This window comes from Myotis yumanensis, unplaced genomic scaffold, assembly GCF_028538775.1.
Source record: "Myotis yumanensis isolate MYYU_CA2020_CCGP unplaced genomic scaffold, mMyoYum1.0.hap1 SCAF_1, whole genome shotgun sequence".
Taxonomy (NCBI): Eukaryota; Metazoa; Chordata; class Mammalia; order Chiroptera; family Vespertilionidae; genus Myotis; species Myotis yumanensis.
In genome coordinates, this window is record NW_027223752.1 from 190,946,831 (window position 1) to 190,958,397 (window position 11,567).

At 42.2% G+C, this 11,567-nt stretch overlaps 1 pseudogene; it reads left to right on the forward strand.

Annotated features, from left to right (window-relative positions):
- The first annotated feature begins 516 nt into the window (after positions 1-516).
- LOC139006811 (cleavage stimulation factor subunit 1 pseudogene) lies at positions 517-7,884 on the forward strand (annotated as a pseudogene).
- The last annotated feature ends 3,683 nt before the right edge of the window (positions 7,885-11,567 follow it).

An 11,567-nucleotide genomic window follows, 5' to 3' on the forward strand; every position in this document is an offset into this window, starting at 1 on the left:
GTTGTTTCCCCAGGTAGGGATTTTTCCCTGAAGTTTGGGAGGGGATAAAACCCCTTAACTAAGTGCCAGGCGGGTAGTTAATCACTTTAACTACAAACAATCACGCTTAAGCTACATACTCTTTACTCCCTGGAATGGAGAAAAGAAACACCCCAACCTTTGCAATAGAAATTGACAGGATTAAAATCAACTGGTATAAATACAAATGTAACAAGACTATAAACACCAGAACTTCGCTGGAGATCCTGGCTAGAGATCCTGGCTAGGCTGCTGATCAACTGAACGCTGTCTCCATGTCTTTCCTTCCTCGCTGACTCCGTCCACACCTTTGGGAACCCCTGGACCTGTTGCGGCTGGACCCCAACAGATTGCGCCCGCTGTTCTAGCGCCAGCGCTGCTCTCCCAGGAAGGGACGTCTGTCTCTGAAACGGAAGCCTCTTGGCATCTGTGTTGTCGCAGGTGAACGAACCTCTCGGAGGTGCCACTGGCAGAGAAATTGTTTTCCTCTTCTCCACGATGTACAGAACCAAAGTGGGCCTGGAGGACCGCCAGCAACTTTACAAGTTGATCATTAGCCAGCTGCTCTATGACGGCTTCATCAGCAGTGCTAATGGCCTCATCAATGAAATCAAGCCTCAGTCTGTTTGTGCACCCTCAGAGCAGCTCCTGCATCTCATCAAACTAGGAATGGAAAACAATGATACCGCAGCTCAGTATGCAATTGGTCGTTCAGATACAGTTGCCCCAGGTACAGGCATTGACTTGGAGTTTGAGGCAGATGTCCAGACCATGTCCCCAGAGGCTTCAGAGTATGAAACCTGCTATGTCACATCCCATAAGGGACCATGCCGAGTAGCTACCTATAGTAGAGATGGGCAGCTAATAGCTACTGGGTCTGCTGACGCCTCCATAAAGATACTCAGCACAGAAAGAATGTTGGCCAAAAGTGCCATGCCAATAGAGGTCATGATGAATGAGACTGCACAACAAAATATGGAAAACCACCCAGTGATCCGGACCCTTTATGACCATGTGGACGAAGTCACATGTCTTGCTTTCCACCCAACAGAACCGATCCTTGCCTCTGGTTCAAGGGATTACACCCTTAAGTTGTTTGATTATTCCAAACCCTCAGCAAAAAGAGCCTTCAAGTACATTCAGGAAGCTGAAATGTTACGCTCCATCTCTTTTCACCCTTCCGGAGACTTTATACTTGTGGGGACTCTCAGTTAAAGGGTTTACTGATAAAAATCCTCACCTGGGGGAACAACCTTTCTCGGGAAGCATTAAGAGGGGGAGCAAACATATCTGGTGTCGGGTGAATTTCCCGCCACAATATAAGCTGGCGCGGGCAATTATTTAGGTTTCCCGCGCAAAATCAGAGTTAGTTTAAAATTCCTATGTCTTTTGAAGTATGGGTTCGATTGAAATGGGTATGAAACGGTTCGCATACGCAGGTAGGTATCTTTGAAACAAATATTTGGTAATACGCAGTTACAATCGGCCCGAATTTACACGTTTCCCGCACTCCACCGCAAATCTATATGAACCGAGTTAAGACGGCTCCCGCCGAGTACGCGCAATTCACGCGAGCCGACTTAACTCGTTTCCCGCAACCCAAGTGTTAAGAACAGTATGCTATATACGCCAGGTCCCTTGAAACATCCCTGCAGTGACTGCCTCAAGCAGCCAGGGTGGATTGGCTTCCAGCAGTGTCCTATGTTGATGAATTACTAAAAGGATTTAAATGGGGATTTGCTGCATTTGTGGTAGCTGTAGGGGTTGAATATTGCCTGAAGTCCCAGAATAAAGGTAAAAACCATCAGGCCCAGCTAGTTAATACTGATCAGAACCTGCAATGCTCAGGGCCAGCTTATTTTTTCCAAATTTGCCAGTAAATGAGAATCACAATTTTACATCAAACATTCCTCATTATCGAATAAAATATCTCCCTCACAACCATTGTCATAAAAGCCAGATTCCAAAAGCAGGTATATTCCTGAGCCATATGCCTCGATTCTTCAGGTATTTAAGGAACCTTAACACTGTTTTGGGATTAGGAAACAGAGTTGGGTTCCAAATGCTACCTAAACAAGAATCCCAACTTTAAAGCATCTTAGCTGTATTCCAGGATTGTGGCAGTCTTGAAAATTTGCCTCTCTGTCCTCCTCCTTAGGGGAGACTAGTTAACTGACAGCTCTTCCAGCTGCACTACAAGCCAACTATAAATGGAATGACAAGCAGTTTATTTGATCTATTTCCGGTATCACTTATTTGAGGTGTCTTTCTTAATAGAGACTGGCTTTAGTTTTTAATAAAAAATGGGTGAGCATCTTGCATAAGATGAAGTATTTTATTGAAGCACTTTCAAATTGTGTTTGCCAGTACCCTGTATATTCTGAGCCCGCTGGGGAAGTAGGCTAGAGAAAGGGTTCTGTACATTCTCCTGTTGCTCCTACAGCAACTTTTTCTTACTTCGCCATGTGATAGTATTCCACACAAAAGGAGGTTCAAAAGCCAGTGGCTTGAGTTACAACATCTAATATCGTCTCACCTCCATATAGGTATACAGGGTTTGGAGGACATGATAATTACAATCACAGACAGCTAGCTGCCTTCAACAAATCCCTCCAAGGAAACTTAATAGCTTCTCCCAGAGGCAAAGGTTTTACTTCACCTGTTTGCACTTTCTATCATTAAATTCCCTCACCTTTGAGTTTTCCTGCTACCCCCTTTTCATGGCTTAGTCTTGTCTGAGTAGCATAGTACAATTCAGATAGCAATAGCTATCTTTGACCATAAACAATTTCAGGTAGATTTGGTGCTAAGAAATATGACACATGGCTATACCAGTCTCTGGGCAAGTAGCCACTGGTGTTGAGCTGCTCTAGGTGAACACTGGGTTCTAAGCAGTAACCTACAGAAAGCTGAACCCCAGACTAGCCTTGGAATTTCAGTTAAGGCCACTCCCTAAGGATTAGTCAGGGTTTTGAGTTAAGAGTTAGTCAAACAAGTTTTAAGAGAACATATAAAAGGTTCAGGCTGTACTATGCCCAGTAGATAGAAAGAAGGCAGAAAGCACTTCAGACCCAAGTTCAGAGAGGTGTTCACACAGAAGAAATGGCCCAAGGCACAGCCAAATTTCTATGGCCTAGGCGGGGAATCCTGTCCTATCCCATGTCTTGTTCTAAAAGAAAGTTACAGTTAAGAAGCTTCTTATTCTGCCTCTTCTCCAATTACGGTTATAAACTTGTCTCCTCCTAACCCTCGTACCATAGTTTAATGTTGTTTTGCTCTGCATTTCTAAGGTGGGAAAGGTGAATTTTTCAGTGTCTCCACTGTTAACATGGTATTGGGAAGTCAGTACTGTTCTCTTTGCCCAATAATCCACTGGGGTATTTTGTATATTTAAAGTAATTTTGTATATATAGGTTAACTTTTGGGGGTTTTTATTTTTTTACTTTGTTTTCATAGTGGTTGAATAAACTTACAGAAATGGAGAGGGGTTTAGTAGACGATGCATGCCATACATGCATTTAGTATCTTAGAATTCACACTTAAACTTAACCAGATTCTTGGTTGACAAAATTAAATCACTAGTCCACTCACTTTTTGAATTCCTGGAAGCAGAGAAATGTTGCTGTCAGTAAAGGGACACAATTACGGGTGAGCACTCTACAGGGTGAGTAGTCAGAGAAACAGTGTCAGGCAGCACTGCTCTTGGGCCTCTTCCTGTAGAACCCTACCACACCACCTGTCCTGACACCCCAGTTCTAGTCATCACCATTAACTAGCACTGTTCTTTGGAAAGGCTGGGACTTTCAAGACCCTAGATCTCATATGCCAAGTAATTATTTGTCCAACTACGCTTTTCCACCCAGAACTACGCTTCTCTTAAGCAGGGAATCTACGTGAAGGCCAGGTCTCTGCTCTTCCCTTTCAACTCTGCTTCTTTCACACATACAGTGTAAGCAATGTAACTCTCCACTCATATAGTGGACACAGGTACACATTCTTACTCTTTTACTTTTTCTCCATTTGTCCAGGTTTTTTCTAAAAGCAGGAAGACCTAGGTGTTTGGTATAATGCGATTTTTAAAAGAAACACCTTTGTTCATATAGTTGACAGAGAAAGAGCAATACAATTTTCTGTAGAGCAGCCATAAAATCATCCATCAGGATAATAAACATATCCATCACATAGCATGCTCTTGATGAATGTCACAAAGATGCCACATTGTGCCCTTTCCCTATGACATTTTTCTCCCAATAACCTCAAGAAAGCCTCACAACTCTCAGTGCTCTGGGTAACCACCATCTAACCAGATGAAGTTTCTTCCCTGTCCCGACTGACCATTTACCTATCAGAAGAGTGCTCTCAGGCGAGCAAGTCTGAGACTGAATGGAGAGCCTAAGATGATGTAATACATTCGCCTCTCCCCACCTCCACATTCAGGGGGAAGGTGAGCTTCAGCCCACAGGTTTTAGATTATTTTCAGATTAAATTGCAGTTTCCAAAAGGAATAAGATTAAGACCTTAACTCCCGGGTAAGAGGGTTCAACAGCTGCATGATGGTTGAAGTTCACTTTAGTTCTGTTCTTCACTAACATCTCAAAGGACATTTTCTCCTCTCAAACAAGTCTAATTCAAAAAGTCTTGTTTTTTCCCCATGGTTTTCACCCAAGCTGATCCAACCTTTAGTCTCTAAAGCAAGGAGGAGGGGAGCTAGCTTTTCCTCACCTTTCTGCCAAGTCTAAAGAGGAGTTTGTCTCCAATAGATATTTTAGGATCCAACTGAAGGCTAGAAGAAAGAAGGCATTTAGAAACTTTTCATGAAAAAAAGCGAGATAAGATTACTGAGTTTCCTTTAAGCATAGAAGCTCCAAACCCATGTATTTCTTCTAAAAGGGGTTTATCAAACTGCAGTACGATCTGGAAGAGTGATTTTGCTGAACTTTTTTGTTGTTGATCCTCACCTGAGGATATTTTTTCATTAATTTTTAGAGAGAGTGGAAGGGAGAGGGAGAGGCACACAGAGAGAGAGAAACGTTGATGTGAGATACATCGATTACTTGCTTCCCGTATGTGCCCTGACCAGAGCCAGGGATCCAGCCTGCAACTGAGGTTTGTGCCCTTGACCAGAATCAAACCTGGGACCCTTTAGTCCCTGGGCCAAACCGGCTAGGGCTGAAGTATCTTTTATGCAAGAGGTTGAACAGAAGTCAAAAAGCAGCTGACTTCTAGAAAGATTTGAGCACGAAAGATGAAATTTCAAAATTCAAGATTCAATTTTAAGCTTTAAGAAGTGAATCCCTTTTAGAAACTCCAATAGTTAGAAAAGTTTCCCCTTTTTATTTCCAGGAAGAGAAGACATGCCTGATAAAATGACTTAGGCAGTTACAGTGACCACCTATTTTCTGTCTGCGCACACACTGGCTTCCCTTCTTTCCGTTTCCTCAATCTGTCTGCTTAGATTCTCTTTTCCTTTAGTCACCTTTCACTTCTAAAGGAACCTAACCAAAATTTCCCTTGATATCTGTGAAAAGTTTGGTTCATTTCCACTGACCCCCTCCTAACCAGCAGATAAGTTTTTAAGCCTAGAAAACTTTGGACTACATCACCCAAGCCCCACACCACACCCAGCAACACCAGAGCAAGCAACACTCCCTCCTAACAGACCTGGTCTTTTTTTATACTCAAAGCCCCACCTTCTCCTTGGGTGTGGACCAAAGAGAATGCCAAGGATCTACTTCAGCTCTACAATTGGTCCCTGACTTCTGGCAAGTGAAAACAAGTGTCGGGATGCTTGGCTGCCCAGGGCCTTCTCTTTAAAGAGGCTCTGCTTCCCCTGCCTGCTTCTATACAAGGTTATAAAAGCTTCTGAGTTGTTAAAAACATATTTTGAGGGAATAGTTAGAGTCATCTGCAAAGAAAGACTGAAGCAACTGCCCCTCTAGCACTTTGTCCTTTTTTAAAAAAAATATATATCTATTGATTTTAAAGAGAGAGGAAGGGAGAGGGAGCGGGGAAAAAACATGATGTGAGAGCAGAACATTGATTGGTTGCCTCCTACACACCCCCTACGGGGATCAAGCAGCAACCCTGGGCAGGTACTCATCTGGCAAACTCCTAGTGCACAGGATGATGCCCCACCGAGCCACACTGGCCAGGACTAGCACTGCGTCTTAATATGGAAGATTTTTAGCATGCCCTAAGGAATTTCAAAATCAGAAATGAGTGCCTGCAGGTATACTTCATTTTATTGCACTTCACTTTATTGTGCTTCACAGGTGTAGCTTTTCTTACAAACTGAATGAAGGCAAGGCCCTCCACCAACAGAAAGCTTACAACTCACTTTACTGCAGTACTCTTTTTATTATGGTGGTCTAGAACCAAAACCCCATTATCACCTAGGTACGCCCTTATTTGGCCAGACACTAGTGTTAGAGTCAAACATCTTTACCATCAGACAACACTAACTTATTGCTCACTAGTGTGTGTCATTCTTTTATTCTTTAATTCACAAGTGTTAAAGCCTATGATTCAGAGAAAGCAAGGAAGTGACCGAGTGTGGCTTTGGGTTTTGTCTCTGTTTCTCAAACTGCAGGCGAGGTGTATGGGACTCTTCAGGATGCACATGTCTCTCTAAAGTCAATTCCACCTGTGGGTGTGAAGGTAAAAGGCGCTGTTTTATGTTAGGATAATAGCAATCCAAACTGATATAAATAAATGATTTATTTAATACATAAAGAAGATTCTTCACAAAAGAATTTAAATATAGTATATATCCATACTCCTCCATCCAGGAAGTATAGTTTAATTCACCTCCCCTTGAGTGTGGTCTGGACTTAGTGACTCACAGTTCTAAAGAACAGAGTAGGAAAAGAGGAAGATAATAATATTACAGTGAAGAAACATGGCAAACACTGCCCTGACCAAGTGATCCAGGTTAACATCACCAGTGCTAATCCCTGTTGCTATTATGTACCCCCTGATATGATGTGAGGAGAAAAGCACTTCACCTCAAAACCCATCACCCCAATCTAACCATGGGAAAAGCATTAGACAAAAGAAAATTGAGGGACATGCTACAAAATCCTGAGAAGTTAATCAATGTCATGAAAAATAAGGAAAGACTGAGAAACTGCCATAGACCACAAGACACTAAGGCTATATGACATCTAAACGCAATGTGGTACCTAGATGGAATCCTGGAACTGGAAAAGATGTTAGTGGGGAAATTGGCAAAATCCAGGTAAATTTTGGAGTTTAGTTAATAGTAATGTATAAATGTTGATATCTTAGTTTTGGCAAATGTACCACAGGCATATAAGATGTTAACATAGGGAGGAGACCAAGATGGCGGCGTAGGTAAACACCGGAGACCGCTGCCGCAAACAACCATTTCAAAAATACAACTAAAAGACTGAACGGACATCACCCAGAACCACAGGAAGGCTGGCTGAAGAGAGACTCTACAACTAGAAGGAAAGAGAACAGCAAATCAAGGCTCAGAGGCGGCGCAGTGTGGAAAATACAAAGGTACCGAGGTGCACGCGCAAAGCGGGCTGGTGGCTGAGGGCGCAGTTGTCGTTTTCGGTCGGGAGTGAGTCTCAGACTCTGGGCTCCAGATCCGGGCGAGTCTCTAGGGACCCAGACTCAAACGGGAGAAGCGGGATTATCCGGCATCAGTTGGAACCTGAGGGCAGCTTTCTCTCCGAGGTTTGCAGCGGCTGCCGGGGTTCTGAGAAGCAGAGCCTCTGGGAACGGGACTGAGCGTGGCCATAACTGCTCCCTCCGCCCGCCCTGTTGATCCTGCCCCGCCCAAACCCTGCGCACAGCCATTTGCCGATCGCCTCAGGCAAAGGCTGGATTAGCGCCTCCCCAGAAGGCAGACGTTTTCCATACAGCTGATTCCTATAGCCAGTCGGCCTGGTGGTCAAACCCCTCTAGTGTTAACTACAACAATTAAGGCTTGGCTAGAACAAGACTGCGCACAGAGACCACAAGGGGGTGCACCAAGAATGCATAAAAGATGCGGAGACAAAAAAACATGACAGAAATGGAGGATATGGAGCTAAGAATCGCAATTTTGAGGGCTTGCCATAAATTTGTGCAGAGCCTCACGAAAACTAATGAGACCCTCAATGCTACGATAAAGAAATTAGAAAGTAAGCATACACGGACTGAAATAAAGAATATTATACCCAATAGCAGACCAGAGGAGCACAAGAATCAAACCAAAGATTCGACAAAAAACACCCAATTGGAAAAGCATAATGAAAAAAGAATCCGAAAGTGTGAAGATAGTGTAAGGAGCCTCTGGGACAGCTTTAAGCAGACTAATATCAGAGTCATTGGAGTGCCAGAAGATGAGAGACAGCAAGATATTGAAAACCTATTTCAAGAAATAATGGCAGAAAACTTCCCCCACCTGGAGAAAGAAATGGACTTACAAGTCCAAGAAGCGCAGAGAACCCCAAACAAAAGGAATCCAAAGAGGACCACACCAAGACACATCATCATTAAAATGCCAAGAGCAAAAGACAAAGAGAAAATCTTAAAAGCAGCAAGAGAAAGAGACTCAATTACCTACAAGGGAATACCCATACGACTGTCAGCTGATTTCTCAACAGAAACTTTGCAGGCCAGAAGGGAATGGCAAGAAATATTCAAAGTGCTGAATACCAAGAACCTACAACCAAGATTACTTTATCCAGCAAAGCTATCATTCAGAATTGAAGGTCAGATAAAGAGCTTCACAGATAAGGAAAAACTAAAGGAGTTCATCACCGCCAAACCAGTATTATATGAAATGCTGAAAGGTATCCTTTAAGAAGAGGAAGAAGAAGAAAAAGGTAAAGATACAAATTATGAACAACAAATATGCATCTATCAACAAATGAATCTAAGAATCAAGTGAATAAATAACCTGATGTACAGAATGAACTGGTGACTATAATGAATCAGGGACATAGAAAGGGAATGGACTTACTATTCTTGGGGGGGAAAGGGGAATGGGAGATTCGGGAAGAGACTGGACAAAAATCATGCACCTATGGATGAACTCAGTGGGTGGGGAGTGAGGGTGGAGGGTGGGGTGGGAGCTGGAAGGAGGGGAGTTATGGGGGGAAAAAAGAGGAACAAATGTAATAATCTGAACAATAAAGATTTATATAATAAAAAAAAAACACCCAATTGGAAAAGCAAAATGAAAAAAGAATCCGAAAGTGTGAAGATAGTGTAAGGAGCCTCTGGGACAGCTTTAAGCGGTCTAATATCAGAATTATTGGAGTGCCAGAAGATGAGAGACAGCAAAATATTGAAAAGCTATTTCAAGAAATAATGGCAGAAAACTTCCCCCATCTGGAGAAAGAAATGGACTTACAGGTCCAAGAAGCGCAGAGAACCCCAAAACAAAAGGAATCCAAAGAGGACCACACCAAGACACATCATCATTAAAATGCCAAGAGCAAAAGACAAAGAGAAAATCTTAAAAGCAGCAAGAGAAAGAGGCTCAATTACCTACAAGGGAATACCCATACGACTGTCAGCTGATTTCTCAACAGAAACTTTGCAGGCCAGAAGGGAATGGCAAGAAATATTCAAAGTGCTGAATACCAAGAACCTACAACCAAGATTACTTTATCCAGCAAAGCTATCATTCAGAATTGAAGGTCAGATAAAGAGCTTCACAGATAAGGAAAAGCTAAAGGAGTTCATCACCACCAAACCAGTATTATATGAAATGCTGAAAGGTATCCTTTAAGAAGAGGAAGAAGAAGAAAAAGGTAAAGATACAAATTATGAACAACAAACATGCATCTATCAACAAATGAATCTAAGAATCAAGTGAACAAATAACCTGATGTACAGAATGAACTGGTGATTATAATAGAATCAGGGACATAGAAAGGGAATAGACTGACTATTCTTGGGGGGAAAAGGGGTGTGGGAGATGCGGGAAGTGACTGGACAAAAATCATGCACCTATGGATGAACACAGTGGGTGGGGAGTGAGGGTGGAGGGTGGGGTGGGAGCTGGAAGGAGGGGAGTTATGGGGGGAAAAAAGAGGAACAAATGTAATAATCTGAACAATAAAGATTTAATTAAAAAAAAAAAAAGATGTTAACATAGGGGGAACTGGGTAAAGGCAATGGGGAACTCTCTTTACTATCTCTGTAACTTTTTGGTACATCTAAAATTAGTCCTAAATAAAACATTTACTTAAAAGAAAAAATAACACAAAAAATTTTCAAAATCTGCATGAACCTTTAGGATACAATGTGAGCTTTTGAAGAAAGCTTATAGCAGACTCCTTTAAACTAGGCCCTCTCCAACCCTCTCCCCACCGCCAACTTGCTGGATGCAATTTTACATTGCTAGGGGTCATTTGGAGCAAAAGGTTGAGAAGCAGCATATTTAGCTTGATAATCCTGTAACTGCTTGGAGGGTGGAGGTAACCAAGTCTTAAGGCAGTAAGTCAATATACAACTAGGAACAACTTGACTTATTAATTCCTGTGATTGTTACCAGTGCTTTCTGGGAATTTACTAATTCAAGCCATTCACTTTATCCCGGGTATTCACATACCAGTAGTCAGGAGAAAGGAGATCCTCTTCTCAGGTAGTCAGAGAGCATCAACAGAAGTTTCTCTCTGTGGGAGACAAAAGTTGAAATTAGAACGTGTACTTTGGAGGCAGACAGAAAAACCTGGGTTTAATTCTCAACTCTACTGCTTGCTGCCTATGTGACCTCACAATAGTTACACTCTCTAAGTTTCACTTCCCTCATCAGTGAAATTAGGGTAAGAATAGTGCTTACTCCTACGATTGTTTGTGAGGGTTGATTGATAATATGTTCAAAAAGCATCTAGAATAGTTCATACACCACTTATTATTGTTCATATCTGTTCTAAATACTATACATATAGTCTCATTTTATCCTCACAACAGCCCTATTATTAGTCTTTATGTTCCAAAGGAGGAATCGAAGCAATAGGAGGATAAATCATTGGCCCAAGGTAACACAGCCTTTAAGTATTAGAGCTTTATTGAAACCACAGCAGTCTGGCTCTAGAATCTTTGCTTTTAGCCAGCAAAGATTGCTGCTTCTGTTATCAGAAAAGAAGGAAGGAAGAAGAAAGGGGATATGCCATGTGGGGAGGTCCAAAAAAAGGGTACCTCACATAGAAGGAAAATGGTTTACACTATTGCCGCATTTCAAATGCATAAATAATGGAGTGGTGAATTGGGGACAACACCAAATTATGCCTACGAGCCAATGGAAAGGAAGCACTTGCTCCTGCTGGCCAAGTCAATGATAACTTTGCTTGGAAGTGATCTAATAATATTATAAAAGAAAAGCTTATCAAATTAGAGAAGCTCCCACCCACATGCTTATACCAGTGTTTTCTCGGGAGATTTCCTGGATGAAAGGTTAAATACCAGACAGTCCAGTTCAAAACAAGACACATGATAATCCTCACTGTACAGAAGCCAGCCAACATTCCACAGTTAATCATTCTTCAAAGCCAAGGCCAACACAAACCTGAGGCCCTGTTCTT